The 15,819-nt window shown below is 41.0% G+C and overlaps 1 long non-coding RNA gene across 1 annotated transcript; it reads right to left on the bottom strand.

The window, feature by feature from the left end:
* Positions 1–7,197: 7,197 nt before the first annotated feature.
* LOC122475382 lies at positions 7,198–12,713 on the bottom strand. Its single transcript, XR_006295160.1, has 3 exons — positions 12,622–12,713; positions 9,581–9,772; positions 7,198–7,314 (listed from the first exon to the last, which is right to left on the bottom strand). It is a non-coding gene; the product is annotated as an uncharacterized LOC122475382 (long non-coding RNA).
* Positions 12,714–15,819: the final 3,106 nt, after the last annotated feature.

The raw sequence follows: 15,819 nt of genomic DNA, 5'->3' as shown, positions 1-15,819 counted from the left end.
ATCCAGGAATATTATGGAGCCACCAAAATAATGTGGCAGATCTAAATGTCCTGACATAGTAATACGTTAAATGAGAAATAAAGACTCAGAAAAATACTCACACATATATAGCATATGTGTGCATATATATAGAGACATGTATAATCTCATTTCTATAAAAATGAAAGCAAATACAGCTCTATGTGTGTACACACACTAAAAAAACCCACCATATACAGAGAACACATACACACATTCTAAACTGATAAGAGTCATTAAACGTAAGCAGGAGTGAGGCAATTAACCAGCAGAAGATTGGTTTTTATTTGTTCTATTCCTGTGTTGTTTGAATTTGCTGCTATATTATCTACTACTTTTATAGTTAAAAAGCAAGATCAACAGATGTAAACAGATGCACACATGCATTCATGTTACTCTCCTATGGTAAACACCAAGGTAATTGTAGCAGAAGAGTATGGTGTGCACAGCAAGATCCTTTCTTGCTCCTTCAATGTTTTTATTCTTTTGAGAGAGGGACAGCCAGGGAAGGGCAGAGGGAGGGAGGGAGAGAGAAGACCAAGCAGGTTCCACACTGTCAGCACAGAGTGCAATGTGGCGCTCAGTCTCCTGAACCACAAGATCGTGACCTGAGCTGCAATCAAGAGCCCGATGCTCAACCCACTGAGCCACCCAAGCAACCCCTTTCTTGCTCCTTCAAGATTCTTGACTGGCAGAAATGGATAATTTTGGAGACAGCTCTAAACTGAAAACAAAAGGAGCTGGACACCCTCTGCCAGGGATGTGAAGACCAGGCATTTCAGCAGAACCCATGAAGCAGCCGTCACCATATTCCCACCTTAGTGTCCGTAAAACAACAACCACCAAAAGTAACCTTCTGTAAACTTCCCATTTCATTGGATTCCTTATGAGGCATTAATGAGGGAGTATGCAGAGTGTTTGAAAAGCAGTTGGCATGTGATAGGGGACATGTAGATGATGTTATTATTGACGCAGTAAGTACCCCTCTCTACCTCACCTCCCTGTGCAGAAGGAGGTCCAATTCAACGCACATCTGCTTTCCCAAAGGCAGAGTTCTTCCAAGACTTCCCTAGTGAAATGTGGGCAGATGACATAAAGCGGAGGCTGGTGTCTCCCTGCTTCGGGATGGTGGCAGGTGGTGTTCCTGGAGTACTGGAATGGGTCTTAGGTGAGGTGCACAGAAAGGTAGTGAATGGCGAAAGTGCGATGGTCATTCCTCATTCCCCTGGTTTCCTACGGAATCAAGTAAAAGGTGAATCAAGAAATTCTTAGGTTTCCCATAAACCTGGGTCGACTACAGAAGAAGGGGGCCAGGGGGACCTGCTGGTTACTCTGTGGGATTTCCAACTGAAGTTAACAAATAGGTAGGAGGGTGAGAGAGAGAAAATGGCAGTGATGAGTGGAATCCTCAACAAAGGACGAGCTGGGCCCACAATGGCGCTGGTCAGTGGCTATCATGGATACACAGCCTAACAAGTGTTGACGTGACCTGCTGGCTGCCCTGGTTCTAAGAAGATCAGCATTTGAATCAGCTGGCAGATTCCTTTTTTTCCCCAGATTTGCAGCAAAGGGTTAAAACTAGGGGGTGAAGACTAGGGAAAGATCCTGGAGATAAGAGTATTCTGGAGTTGAAATTATAAACTAGAATTTTTGTAAGTATTTGGGAGTAAAAAAAAAAAGTAAGTTTACTTATTTCTAAGTAAACTAAGTTTAAACTAGAATGAAATAAAGGTAAGAAACCTGTTCTGGGCAGATTCTGTAGTGTGTGTCTGTGTGTGGTTAGGAGGAGGGCCTGAAGGAAAATGAGCCAGGGGTCTGGGGCCAAGAAAGGCACGGGTAGTTGTGAGAATAAGGCAGGCATTATGCTTGCACAAATCTCCCTTCTTCTCCTCTGCTACATTCTTTGTTCCCCTTCTTTGCTACTGATGAAACATTTCCCTTCCTCTTCCATGAAGTCATAAAGATTGAATGGGTCCAAGAGAAAGGAATTAGCTCACCTACAAGGTAAAAGGAAAATCAGGAGGGTTTTTTGTTATTGTTGTTGGTTTGTTTGTTTGTTTTAAAATATTTTTAAAGCAATATACTGGAAAAAGGCATTGAAAAGAGAATTCAGGAGACCTGTAATTGGGGACAAATATGAAAACCTCTTTTGGGCTTGGTTTCCTCATCCATAAAGTCTGGCATTTGGTAGCAATAGATGGTCTCTAAGATTTCCAGTACTTATGATTTCTGCTTTACTTCTTAGAACCGAAAGGGGCCTTGGCTAGCATCAGTTAAAATCCCCATTGTATATAAGAATATTCTATGAGACAGCCCAAGAAATGTATTGGATTTTATGAATGGATGCCTTTATACTTTAGTATAAATTGGTAATTACCTTGATATTATCTAAATCAAAACAGTGGTTTCTTCCAGCTATGCCTAAAATTCATATTACCTATCCCTTCCGTGTGTGACTACAGCATTAATCCATCAAAGGACTCTGAGCCAGCCACAGGCTGAGTTTCCCTAAAGCTCCCTACAGAGGAATATAATGGCTACAGACCATTGACACACCTCAGCAGACACCAGGGATGCTCAAGGATAAATACTATTAGGGTTAGGTTATGGCAGAGGCAGCAACAGACACAACCCTAAATCTCAGGGGCTCGGTAGCCATCAAAGTTTATTTCTCACTCATGTGAAGTCACATGGGTCAGCAGAGCTGACATTCAGTGACTCAGGGGTCTGGGCTCTCTCCATGTTGTACTGCCAGCATCTCAACACAAGATTCCAAGTTCATCCTTCAAGGGATGATAGACACGGACAGAGAAGGCACACCAACAGTTAAGAACTAAAGGTACCATATCACTTCTCCTTGCATTCCTACCTGCCAGAACTCCATCACGTGGATCTAACTGAACCGAAAGGACACTGGGAAGTGGAGGAGAGCACGTGGATCTTCAGCGAGTGCCTCGCTACCTCTGGATGAAGTGACGACGCAATCAGGGACATAAAGTCACCAAGTTAGGAGCTGTTTCCTGTCTGAGCATGTTTGGAGTGGGTGACCAAAAAGCCTTGGTTTTTTTAATCTGTGGCTTCTTTAAACTATTTCTTTTTCTTGTCAAAAAATTGTTTCAGCTTGGGAAAATTGAGGCAACTTGCTAGGAAGCAGGGCTTCACAGCTCTATTTCATCCCATCTCGAGAGAAGGTTGCCTTTAAGTGGCCACATTACACTGTTGATTCACGATAACTTTAAGCCAACGAAAACCCTCACACAATTGTTTAGAGAAACTGCTGCCAAGCCAGGCCTTAACATCCTCTAATTGTGCTGTTCACTTTGCTTTAAGCCTAAATGCAGGACTTTATATTTACTCTGTTAAGTGTCATCCTGTTATTTTCAGACACTTGCTTCAGCCCTCTGAAGTTTTTATTCTGTCATGTATTGTAATAGCTGTTTCTTCAGAATTTGCATCCTATACCAATTTGATGAGTAGGTCTTGTGTGTCCAAATGCAAGTTCTTAAAAACAATATGCCAGGGGCAGAGCCCCCCGGTAGAACACCAGAGACCTCCCCTGAGAGACATCATCACGATCCATTAATAAGCACAGTGGGTTCATTTGTTACACCCAGTTTCATTTTTCTTTTCTTTTTTTTGAGAGAGAGAGAGACAGAGACAGAGAGAAAGGGCAGAAGGAGAGAGAGAGAGAGGGAGAATATTAAGCAGGCTCCACACCCAGCATGGAGCTCTACATGGGACTCAGTCTCACAAACTGTGAAATCATGACCTGAGCCAAGATTAAGAGTGGGACACTTAACCCACTGAGCCGCCCAGGCTCCCCTGTTCCACTAGCTTCAGATACTACTTACCACGGTATCAACCAGTTGGCATTTCTCCAATTTCTCAAGGATTTCCTAAGACCTCATAACATGCCTGGATGAAAACTAAACTCACCATCTGCCTTCCTCAGCCACTCCTACTGCTCAGGAGCCTATTGGTTGATGGCACCACCATCTAGCCCGCTATGCTGGAAAACTGGGGCAATCCCAGACCCTCTCTCTCCCACACTTTCCTCAGAAGCAAACTGGTATGAAGATTAGACTGGTATAAAGCAGTGAAGTGTTGCCACTACTGAACTGGACTGTCTCCTCCACTCGCCCCTTATGCCAGGGCAACTGCCTCTAAGCTGCTCTTCATGTCTCTGGAACTTTCTCCTTCAGTGTATGCACTTCATCCTCACTAAAGTTCTTTCAGAACTACAGGTCACATCATGGGACACCCCTGAATAAAACTCAATGAAACCCTCCAGAGTAAGAATGATAAAAATATCTAACACATTGTTGAGCATGGGCAATGGCCAAAGAGAAGACCAGCATGGCTACTCCAAATGGGAACAGGGTACCTTCTATTCTTAGACCCTAATGTTTCTAGGAGGCACACTCCTGCACCCTCCACCTCCATCCCTCAGTTTGGGCAAATCCCACATTTGCATCTCAACACTCTAGCTCTCCTTTCTCTGTCCTCTCAAAATTCCTTCCCCAACTCAGAAAAGGTCTCAGTCCCCTCCAAGGCTGGGAAGCTGCTGCTTGGGTCATCATGCAGTCTGCCCCGCTCCCAGGGAGAAACTGGCTCCTTTTTCAGGCTTTGCTTTACTAAGTCAGAGGCAAGCTTTTAGAATTCAAAAATAAATGAATAAATGAATACAACAAAAGTGAACCCCCAGCTTCATCCCTCCCCCAATCACCAGGCTCTTAGAAATGAAAGCTTTTAAAAGGCTTTCTTTTTATATTCTCAGCCAGATATTGGACTCTGTTCTGGCTGGATTCTTGTGTGTCTTTTCTTCTTTGGGGCAATCAGCTTTAGTCTCTTGGTCTGGTTAAATGGCGAAAGGGCCACAAGGTAAAACAAGGTTTTCTGAGAAAGGAAAAGAGTTCTCATAATATTTCAAAATATTATCCTGATGCTTTGTTGATCTGTCCCCCTACTCTACTAAATTCAGCTCCATGTGGGCAGGGACCAATGTTTGCTTGAAGTCTGTTTTCCCAGTGCTTCAGACACATTAGATGGTCGTTAAATGCTTAATGATTGATGACTAAGCCAATGGACAAAGATAGACCATGTCAATGGCATTTTGCTAATCTACCAGTATGCTAATTTTGTAAAAAAAAGAAATCAAATAATTTGACTTAGTTCCTCTGTTGTTGAGTGGCTCAAACTGCAGGAATAGGAAAATATATCCTTTTGAATAGGATTTCAGAAACCACAGGGATTTCAAGACCACATCTGTGGTGATCAATTTTTGTACAGGGGAAAAAAAGAAAGGCAAATTCAATAAAACATTTGCAGATAGTGGTTAATTCCTGTGCACTGGGGATGCATAATTCTTCAAAGAGAAAGGATGTGTTTTATTGTCTTCTCACCTTTATGGATGTTTTCTCTCATTATCATTTAATGAATGCAATTTTATAAAAATAAATGAGTGGTTTTGTCCGGATCCTTTTTCTCAAAGTCTGTCCAGCTTACTGGGCTCCCCACCCCAGACTGGACCTTAATAATGAGTATACTAACAAAACAAAAAAGTAAAATCATATTTCCCAGGTGCTAACTATTAGAGCCTCTTCATTGTTTGTTTCTAAAAGGAATCTTTTTCTTTTGTGTGATTTCTGCTCTCCTTTATGTGACATTTCAAAATAAACTATTGACCTTGTGTGGTTATTAACAGACTTCAGTGGATGGGTGCCCACAGCTGGTGCTGCATCTATGGAATGCAGGTAAAAGGAATTGCTGGGCTCCTGGAGGCAGCATGACAAAGAGGAGGTAAATGAATGAGTTCCAGGGCCAGAGAATACGGTTTGAATTACTGCCGTGCAACTCGCTCTGAGGGAATTATTTAGTACTCAGAATATGACTGGAATATTTTACAGTAACAATGAAGGTTACACCACATCTATCGATTAGGCCAGTGACTTGCTACCTGGATCCCTTTGATCTCATTGAAACAAGAGCTGGGGAGAAAGTGGATGGGAGGTTAGGTTAGCGTAGGGCACTAGCTACCTAGATGGCCAGGGCTGACCCAGCTAACCTGGCCTGTTGGGTGGCATCCCCACTCTCCTCTCCATTCTCTTGTACTTTTCTCAGGAAAGCACAGCCTTTGCAGCTAGAAGTCCACGCTGAGCCTCCTGAGTGGTTATGCTTCCCAATGAGATTGGGCCCATTGGCTTTTAAAGCTTATCCATGGGTCAGGAAACCTTATGTTCCCCAGTTTTCAAATACTGGGTCGTCAAACAGACAAGTTATGAAAAGTACAAGAGAAGATTTTCTTAATGCATCCATGGCTACTATATTAGCTGTGTGTGCGTGTGTGTGAACAACTAAATATAGTGGGTTTTCTTTATCTCCTGGTTCCATTTTTACACCCAGTTCTTGAAAAGACATTTTACTCATTCTTAGTTCAGAAAAAATTAGGCCTGCTTTGCAGATCAGCTGTTTTCAATTATGTTACTCCACCCACTCTCTCTGTTTTTCTGGGCACTCATTTACCCGCTGAAGGATTTATAAGGCAGCCCTCTGCTCTTTCTCAGCCTCTGCGGTCACGCTGCCTCCACACACCTAATCTGCTCCTTGGGGAGCTTGCTAGTTCTAAGCCAGGGACGGTGCCAAGTAGAATATGAGAGTCCCTCTTCCTTCCCACCCCGTACTCCCAAACATTTGTTGGTAGATGAATATCAGCCCACAGAAGCTATTTTGCAAGAATCGTTATGTTTCTTCATGTCTTTAAATCGGTTTAAATCTGTTCTGGGTCTCCCTCCCTCAAGGATGTAGGGAAACGTAAATTCCAGTCATTACTGGGACTCCCCACCTTCAAGGCCTGTGCAGGAACTTATACATTGCCCGATTAACAGGGTGGCCCCTCTGATCTCAGGCCACTGTCCTTGCTGCTTACTGCTGAGATGCTTGTTGTCACAGTCCCAAGGGGGCCACCAGCCCCAGCAGCCACCCTCAGGGTGCTGAAAGCTTAGGCGAGGCCGGGGCCCCCTGAATCTAGAGCCAGCTTTCCTACATGTCCTCGACAGCTGTCCCAGGGGTCTCATCCCTCCCTCAGACTTCTGTCAAGGAGCAGTGTGTGATCCCTAATGTTAGAGGGACCCTCTGACCTCCACCTTCTTCCACTGTCTCAGGAGATCTCACCCACCTTGAAAGTCACTTCTCTCTCTTCCCTCTCCGGAACACCTGGCATAATTTCTTCAGAGGGCTTAAGCTTTCACAAAAGACAGGAAAGGCCACTGACATCAAGTCTTCTGTTGTGCAAAATCCCTGATGCAAGCAAAGTATTAGGATGCTTGAAATGAGAGGATGGAAAAATACAGACAGTAAAGTTTTTGCTCAAATATTACCATCCTGTTTGCTCTTTTTTAAACTAGTAAACGCTAGTTAAGAGAACCATCGGGGGAGATCTGGAAGGAAGAAGAAAGGTCGCTGTGACACAGAGGCATCTTCAGAGGTGCCCAGGCAGGTAGTCGCTGCCCCTGTAGTGATCTCCCGTGTTGTCCCGCAGAGAATGCTGGGGCGGGGTGGGATGGGGAACTGGGGGGGGGGGGGGGGGATGTGGCTTCTAAATCTATATTGCTCCATTAGCAGTTCTTCATTTACTCCTTCCATGTCCTCTTTCTTATTCATTGCATTCTTCTTTGTCTTTCCTCAGCATAATTTCAAGTTGTGTTCCCAGGTACTACATGACTGGTACAGAGTTGCCTACACTTTGCCAAGGTACCCCAATACCACCAAGGCCTAATGCTGAGTGGCTAGTCACTGGGTCAGCTTAATAAAGAAAATAGCCCACAACCCAGCCTTGGTAACATTCAGATACCCAGATAAGATCGAACGTGATTTGAAAGTTGAGCAATCACCCTGCAAGCGTTTAAGCCAGTTTAATCCATAACTGTCTCCTTCATGAAACAACATTAGCTTTTTGCTACAACCTGGGCTTCTCATGCTTTTTTGCATGATTGCCTTCTTCTTGCTTTCTTTCAAATTGTAGCAAATGTCAATTTCTGGGCCACTCACTGTTTTCCATTTCACTCATTTTACATACTTATATCTGTTCAATATTTATAAATATTTTAGCTTGTGAAAGCTGTTTAGTATCTTTCCATTATCTACCTTTGTTGTAGAACATCTGCTTTGTTTCATATGCTCAATACAAAAAAAAAAGTTTTTGAGCTAAACAAATATGCAGAAGGTTATACGAGTTTGCAGGTCACGATTTTCTGTGTTCTTTTTCCATCACAAATTGCATTTCACTTCTCTTCTCCACATATTTTTATCCTACAGAACAGAGGTCGGCACACTACTTCCCGTGGGCCAAATCTAGGCTACACTTCCTTTTGTAAATAATGTTTTGTTGGAACACAGCTGTTGTGCCCATTCTTTTAAGTGTTATCTCTGGCTTCTTTCACACTATGGTGTCAGTGCCGAGTAGTCACGATAAAGACTGTATGATGTGCAAAGCCTAAAACACCACTACCCAGATCTTCACAGAGGACGTTTGCTCATCCTAGCTGTGGGGTAATAACACTAACCAAAAATCCTTTCTGTCACCGAATCTTAGAGTTTCAGAGCTGGAAGGAATATTAGTCTACGAACGTCACTTGACAGAAGATAAAACAGGCCCACACAAGAGACAACTTTCACTAAATGCTTATTATGTGCCAAGCACTGTGCCTCAGCAAATATTATCTCCTTGAGTGCCCACAACCAATACTATTTCTTGTGGTTTTTTATAGATGAGTAAATCAGGACAAAGAGCTTAAATAACTCACTCGTGGCCACATAGCTATTATAGTAAATGGAGCTGATGGTGCTTGGCTCAGGCAGTAGGACTGCAAAAATTGAAAACAGAACCATTGCTTCATTCAGCCTCTAAGCTAAAGAATTTTCTGTCAGACCCGCAGAAAGTAAGTGTCAGAACAGAGGTAGTGCCTGCTTTCCTGGTCTCCCTTAAAATTCAGTAAAAGTCAAGATTTTTATTGACCTCTATGCTCTGTGACCAAGGAAAGAATGGGGCCTTCTTTGTCTGTCTTTCCTGAATCTTGACTGAAAATAAACTGACCATCGGCTGTGGGGTAGGACTTCCTGTTCAGGCGTCAGTTTTTTGCTAGGTGAGTCACACAGCTATGGCTGTTTCCTGGAAACTTCCTTGGGGTTTGACTAACTCCTGAAAAGTCTGCACAGAGTGGAAATGGACACCCGTTACAGGTCCCTCTGCTTCCATGAGGAAATGGGACTCCTCCTCCTCAAGAAATCTGTTATGGCTTAGCCTTTCCTGTGTTCAAAAAGTACAACAGAAACCACTATTTGGAGTGATAAAATTCATAGCTAACATTTCCAATAGGAACAACCTGGGGAAATATGCTGTAAGAATTACTGATTCACCAGAAAATTAAGTGTCTATTGATTACAATAATACCTGAAGCTTCAGGGTCATTGGGATCCACATGATCAGGACTCCCAAACCCTCGACACCTTTGGCCTGGCCCTGCTGCCTTAGAAATGTATACTTCTCATTTTTTGTCAAACTTACCTTCGTGTTTTAACTTCTCAGTGTTTTGTAATTTGGTTCTCTCCTTGGGTTTCTGATACTGTCCCTCCTAAATATTTTTTTCCTGAAATGAAGGCTTTCTCAGTGCTTAAACCAGGCTGCTCTTCTACTACAGAAAGTCCCACAACTGGGCAGGTTGTTGTCTCCATGTAAGTATTATCTTCCGCTGGGTGCCTGAAATGGAACAACCTAGTAATCTTCTATTTCCCTAGTCAGTTCATATTCCCATCTCCACCTTGACTTCTTACCATGCTCCTGCTCTCTGACCCACCTCATCAAATTGGAATGCTTCAAATATCCACACCAATCTGTTTCATGTCCCTGTCCTGCCTTGCTCCTTACATTTGATAAGAAGCCCCTTCTCCTATGAGAGGTCAGATGTTTTCTATCACATCATATCTCAACGTCTCAGGGAACTTCCATGGACCATTTCCCCATCTTCAGGTCTGGATTAAAAGTCAAGTCACACGAGGGGCACCTGGGTGGCTCAGTTGGTCCAGCATCCAACTTCGGCTCAGGTCATGATCTCATGGTTCGTGGGTTCCAGCCCTAACTTGGGCCCTGTGCTGACAGCTCAGAGCCTGGAGCCTGGAGCCTGCTTCAGACTCTGTCTCCCTTGCTCTCTACCCCTCCCCCACTCACGGTCTCTCTCTCTCTCTCTAAAAAATTAATAAATATTTAAAAAAACTAAAAAAAACCCAGTCAAGTCACCTGAGCAGCAGCCTAGCATGCCAATTCGTAAGAGGTTAAAAGAAAATCCCTGGGATAAATCATTATAGAATTACAGTACCAGTTAATACAGGTTTTCGTATATAACCATAAAATATAAATTGGTCCCCCTCCTACCGAATGGAAGTTAAAACCAGACAAAACAGCAAACAAGCAAATTCCCCTCCAACTCTGATCTACTACAAGTGAGTTTTTATGATCCCATCGCAGGATACAACCCTGTAGTGTTGCCACCACACTGAAATTGACCAGTAGACAATTTTTTTGGAGTCAGCTGAAATCCTCAAACCCAATAAAGTGGAGAAGCATAAATGCGTATTTGACTTATGTGAAATCAATGAAGATGAGCCACCAACGGGAGAGCAAGAACAAAAATGAGAGCTGAGCAAATAAGAATTTAAATAGTATGAACAATTCTGCCGGCTGGTCTCCTCACTGCTCATGTGGACCTACAACAGTGTTGTCAGATAGGAGGAAAACAAATCCCTAGAGTTAGTGGGATTACCATATTACCAATACCCATCTTTATTATCTCATTCTTCATCACACAGACACTGAGCTCATTGTTATCGTCAGCATCCGTCCTCATGGTGAGTCACCATTATTACGACCAGAGCCAGGCAAAAATATGAAGGATGCATGGTGAGTATTTAGTATCATTGTTTTCCTTTTTTTTAATGCTTCTGTTCTCCTTATCTTGCTATCCTATAATTTAAAATATGGTAGAGTTATGTTTTTAATGTGTATACTTTAATATGTCCTCTATATTACTATATATTTTACACACGTATATTTACATACTGGCATAGAGAAGCATATATACCATACCACATACACTATTCTACATTTGATGTATAGGATTCTCAAGGATTACCTTGAGAAAATATGATTATCACTTTGCTCTTGGGACTTTGCAACCCAATGTCTACATTAGCCACAACCAACTAAAACTACAGAGTAATGCTACCTTTTAGGAAACCTAATAAATGCTACTAAACATGTTATCTGATTTAAAAAATCACAATAGAAACCAAGAACTAGAGAACAACTGGGAACCTTTTTGCCAACAGGAAATCCAGGAAAAAGAACTTGAAAACATATTTTGAACAAAGCCTAAAGCTAACATGCTTAACTTCCATTCTTAGAATTACCAAATGACCAGTTTTGAGTAAAAACGCTGAAATGTAAGACGGTTCTAAGTAAGTTAAATGCTGTATGTTTAGTGCCTCAAATAAAGCCCTTGTTTTGAATTGGAATTTTATAGGAAATAGGGTAGGCCATTTCCTTCAAAGGTATGCCATTTCCTTCACATGAAAGGTCAGTTTTTTCCCTGTCCTCATTAAATAAATTGTAGCCACATATTTAAATAATATCATCTTATTGAAAATTCAGATTTTTAGCCTCTGTCAATTTTGGTTTGCCTCCTTTTTTATGTATCTTCTGGCATTTATTCTGAATTAGCTCTTTCCATCATACTCAAGCCTTTCCTGTGGTAAAATCAAATAAATCAAAAAAACAAATAAAAATCTCCTTTGACCCCATATTCTCTCTGCCCAGTGTCACATCATATCACTTTCCACCCAAACTTAGCTAAAGCTATTTGTAAATTTGAAACTTGACTTATTCAGCCTTCTAAGTGGTCTCCTTGATTTAATTAATTCCTGATCCAATCTATTCTCCAAACCATGAATAACTTTCCTAAAATACAGATCTTATCATGACACTCTCAATCTTTTTTTTTTTCTTAACTTTTTAATTTATTCTTGAGAGACAGAGCATGAATGGGGGAGGAGCGAAGAGAGAGGGAGACACAGAATCTGAAACAGGCTCCAGGCTCTGAGCTGTCAGCACAGAGCCCAATGCAGGGCTCAAACCCACGAACCGTAAGGTCATGACCTAAGCTGAAGTTGGACGCTTAACCTACTGAGCCACCCAGGCACACCATGACACTCTCAATCTTGAACTCCTTCTATTGCTCTCTGTTTCTCTAGGATAACATCTTAATTTGTGTAAAGTCCTCTACCACATGGGGCTCACCACCCTCCTTACCACTCTCAGCCCTTGCTGCTCACTTACACCAGTGGCTCTAGCCCATCAAACTTTCCTGTTCAGTTCCTCAGTTGTGCCATGCTTGCTCTCTCCTCAAAAGTAACTCACTCACTCACCCTTTATCGCTCAGCCTAAATGTCTCTTTTTCATCAGGGTCTTTGTTGGGGTTCCTTGCCACATGCTGTCACTATACATCCCTCTTATAACATTCACCACATTTGTAATAACTGCTTTAATGCATGTACCTAAATTCCATGAAGGTGGAGACATATCTGCCTGTCTTCTCGACCCCTTTAACTCCAGGACTGAGTACAGTGCCTGGCAGGTAGAATGGACATGATAAATATTTGTGAAATAAGGAAATAATATTATGATCTAATAACATAAGGGTTCTATTTTGGAATCTTACAGATAAAACATTTCAAATTCTCAGTCACCCCTTTCTTTCAGGATTACTTCAGTTGGCTTTATCTTTCTAGAAGAAAAATGTTTTGCAGTCCTAGAATGTGTAATCTATTTAACAGACTCAGACTCTGCCATGAATGGAGAACATATTCAGTAGTCATTCAATAACAAAATCAGTGTTACTTCTAATTTTAAAAATGGAGATGTAGGAAGAGAAGACCTTGAAGTTGACTTTCTTACATATTGTCCATAAATGATGTTTTAAAATTTTAACTCCAAAGTAAATATCAACAGTATAAAGAGTCCTCAAAAAATTAAAAATAGAACTACCATATGATCCAGTAATCATCGTACTGGGTATTTACCCAAAGAATATGATATACACACCTCTAAGTTTACTCTAGTATTATTTACAATAGACAAGATGTAAAAGCAAGTGAAAGTGTCTACTGATAGATGAATAAAGAAGATGTGCTACACACACACACACACACACACACACACACACACACTGGAATATTACTCAGCCATAAAAAAGAAGGGAATCTTGCCATTTGAACAACATGGATGGAGCTAGAGTATAATGCTAAGTGAAATAATCAGAGAAATACAAATACCATATGATTTCACATATGTGGAACTTAAGAAACAAAGCAAATGAACAAAAAAAGAGAGACAAACCAAGAAACAGATCCTTAACTACAGAGAGCAAATTGATGGTTACATAAAGAGGGGAAGTGGGTAGGAGGATGGGTGAAATAGGTGATGGGGATTAAAAGTACAGTCATCATGATAAGCACTGAGTAGTATATTAAATTGTTGAACCACTAAATTACATGCCTGCAACTAATATAACACTGTATGTTAACTATGCTGGAATTAAAAATTTTTAATTAAATTAAAAATAAAATATTAAAAGTATTAGAAAATGTTTAACAGACTCTAGATACTGCATAGGTATTGGAGAGATACTTACATAGTTCATCAAATCTAAAAGCCATCAAAGAAACATGGTATATAAAAATTTTAGGGGTGCTTGGGTAGCTCAGGGTCATGATCTCGTGGTTCATGAGTTTGAGCCCCGCATTGGGCTCTGTGCTGACAGCTTGGAGTCTGGAGCCTGCTTCAGATTTTGTGTGTGTCTCTCTCTGCCCCTCCCTTACTCGCACTCTGTCTCTGTCTCTCAAAAACGAATAAATGTTAAAAATTAAAAAAAAATTTAATCCTCTATGGAGGAAGATATCATAAACAAAGTCAAGAAAAAACTTAATGATCAGGAAAAAAAATATTTGCAATATATAATCCAGAAGAAAATGTGGTATATGCAATTGTATTCATTATCTAGTTCTGCAAAAGAAATAACCCCAAAACTTAGCATCTTGGAGCAATACTTCTTACTCTCCATTTCTGTGGGTTAGGAACCCAGGCACAAATTAACTGGGTCCTCTGTTTCAGGGTCTTCTATAGGCTGCAAGTGAGATGTTAGCCAGGCTACAGGTTCATCTGAAGGCTTGAATGGGAAAGGATCTTCTTCCAACCTTACATGGATGTTTGCAGGATTCACTTCTTAAGGACTTTGGAATAAGGGTCTCTGTTTCCTTTTTTTTTTTTTTATTTTTATTTTTTAGTTTTTTTTTTTAACGTTTATTTATTTTTGAGACAGGGAGAGACAGCATTTATTTTTGAGATGGGGGAGGGTCAGAGAGAGAGGGAGACACAGAATCTGAAACAGGCTCCAGGCTCCGAACTGTCAGCACAGAGCCTGATGCGGGGCTCGAACTCACGGACCACAAGATCATGGCCTGAGCCGAAGTCGGATGCTTAACCGACTGAGCCACCCAGGCGCCCCAGGGCCTGTTTCTTAAGGGCTATTGCCCTTTAGCTCTGTGCCAGGTAGCTTTCTCCATCAGAGCAAACAGATGAGAACAGCCGCAGAGAGAATACCAGCAAAATGGAAATCGTGTTCTTTTGTAACCTATCACAGAAGTGATACCACATCACTTCTGCTGTACACTAATCTTTGAAAGAAAGTCCACACTCATAGGACGGGATTATACCAGGGCATGAATAACAGGATGGGAGTTTACTGGGAATCACTTTAGAAGGCTACCTACCACAATAAGATACATGTTGCTTTTACAATTTGGTTAGAAAAATATAAACCTGATACAAATGTGAGCAAAAAACAGGGATGGGCAATTCACATAAGCGCAATGCAAATGATCACTTTGCATTTGAAGATCTCCTCCTCCTTTACAGTAGTCATGGAAGTGCAGATCCAAGTGGCAAAGAGAGGATCATAGTGAATCTCAGATAAGACTCAGATTAATTTGTAAAGATGAGAAGACAGCACTCTCAAACATTCATTGTTAATGACAATATGAATTCTAAATTTCTAGATTTAGAAATTAGAAATCTAATTTCTAAAATTAGAAATGCACATTTCCTTTAACTTAGAATCTAACCCGTCAAATTAAAAGCAAGAATTCACCCCCCCACACACACACACATTCTTATGGTAGTACTGTCTCTGCAAAAAAAGTGGAAACAAAATGGAAAGTCATCAGTAGGGAAATAGTAAAATAAAGTGTGGTATGTGTATGTATAATATTATGTAACCAAAGAGAATAAATTAGAGGAAGAGAATGCATGCCACCCCCCACCAAGAAAAGGAGGAAAGAGGGAGAATGGCAAAGAAAGGTGGCACCAAAAAGTTTAACTGTGAGAACAAGCATGAATTTATATAAAATTATATTTATTTGTGGCTATGTGAACAAAGAAAATAGATTAATTTTTAATAGGTTAACTCTGTATTAAGTGACTTGGAGAAATGTTATCATGCATTTATGAATCTACTCTGAAAATCAATAGCATGCAAGAAAAAGGTACGGGAAAATATGCAACAAGTTTTTAACATGGATTACCTAAGGTGAGTTTATAAGGGGAAATAGAAGGAGAGGTTGAGAAGGGAGCTATGTAAAACACAAAACAAATACCAAACTTTTATTTATACATAAAACTGAATATGATTTTAAAAA

Source organism: Prionailurus bengalensis, chromosome A1, assembly GCF_016509475.1.
Source record: "Prionailurus bengalensis isolate Pbe53 chromosome A1, Fcat_Pben_1.1_paternal_pri, whole genome shotgun sequence".
In the NCBI taxonomy this organism is placed as follows: Eukaryota; Metazoa; Chordata; class Mammalia; order Carnivora; family Felidae; genus Prionailurus; species Prionailurus bengalensis.
Note: the sequence above shows the minus strand (reverse complement) of the source record. Positions and strands in the feature narration are given on the sequence as shown.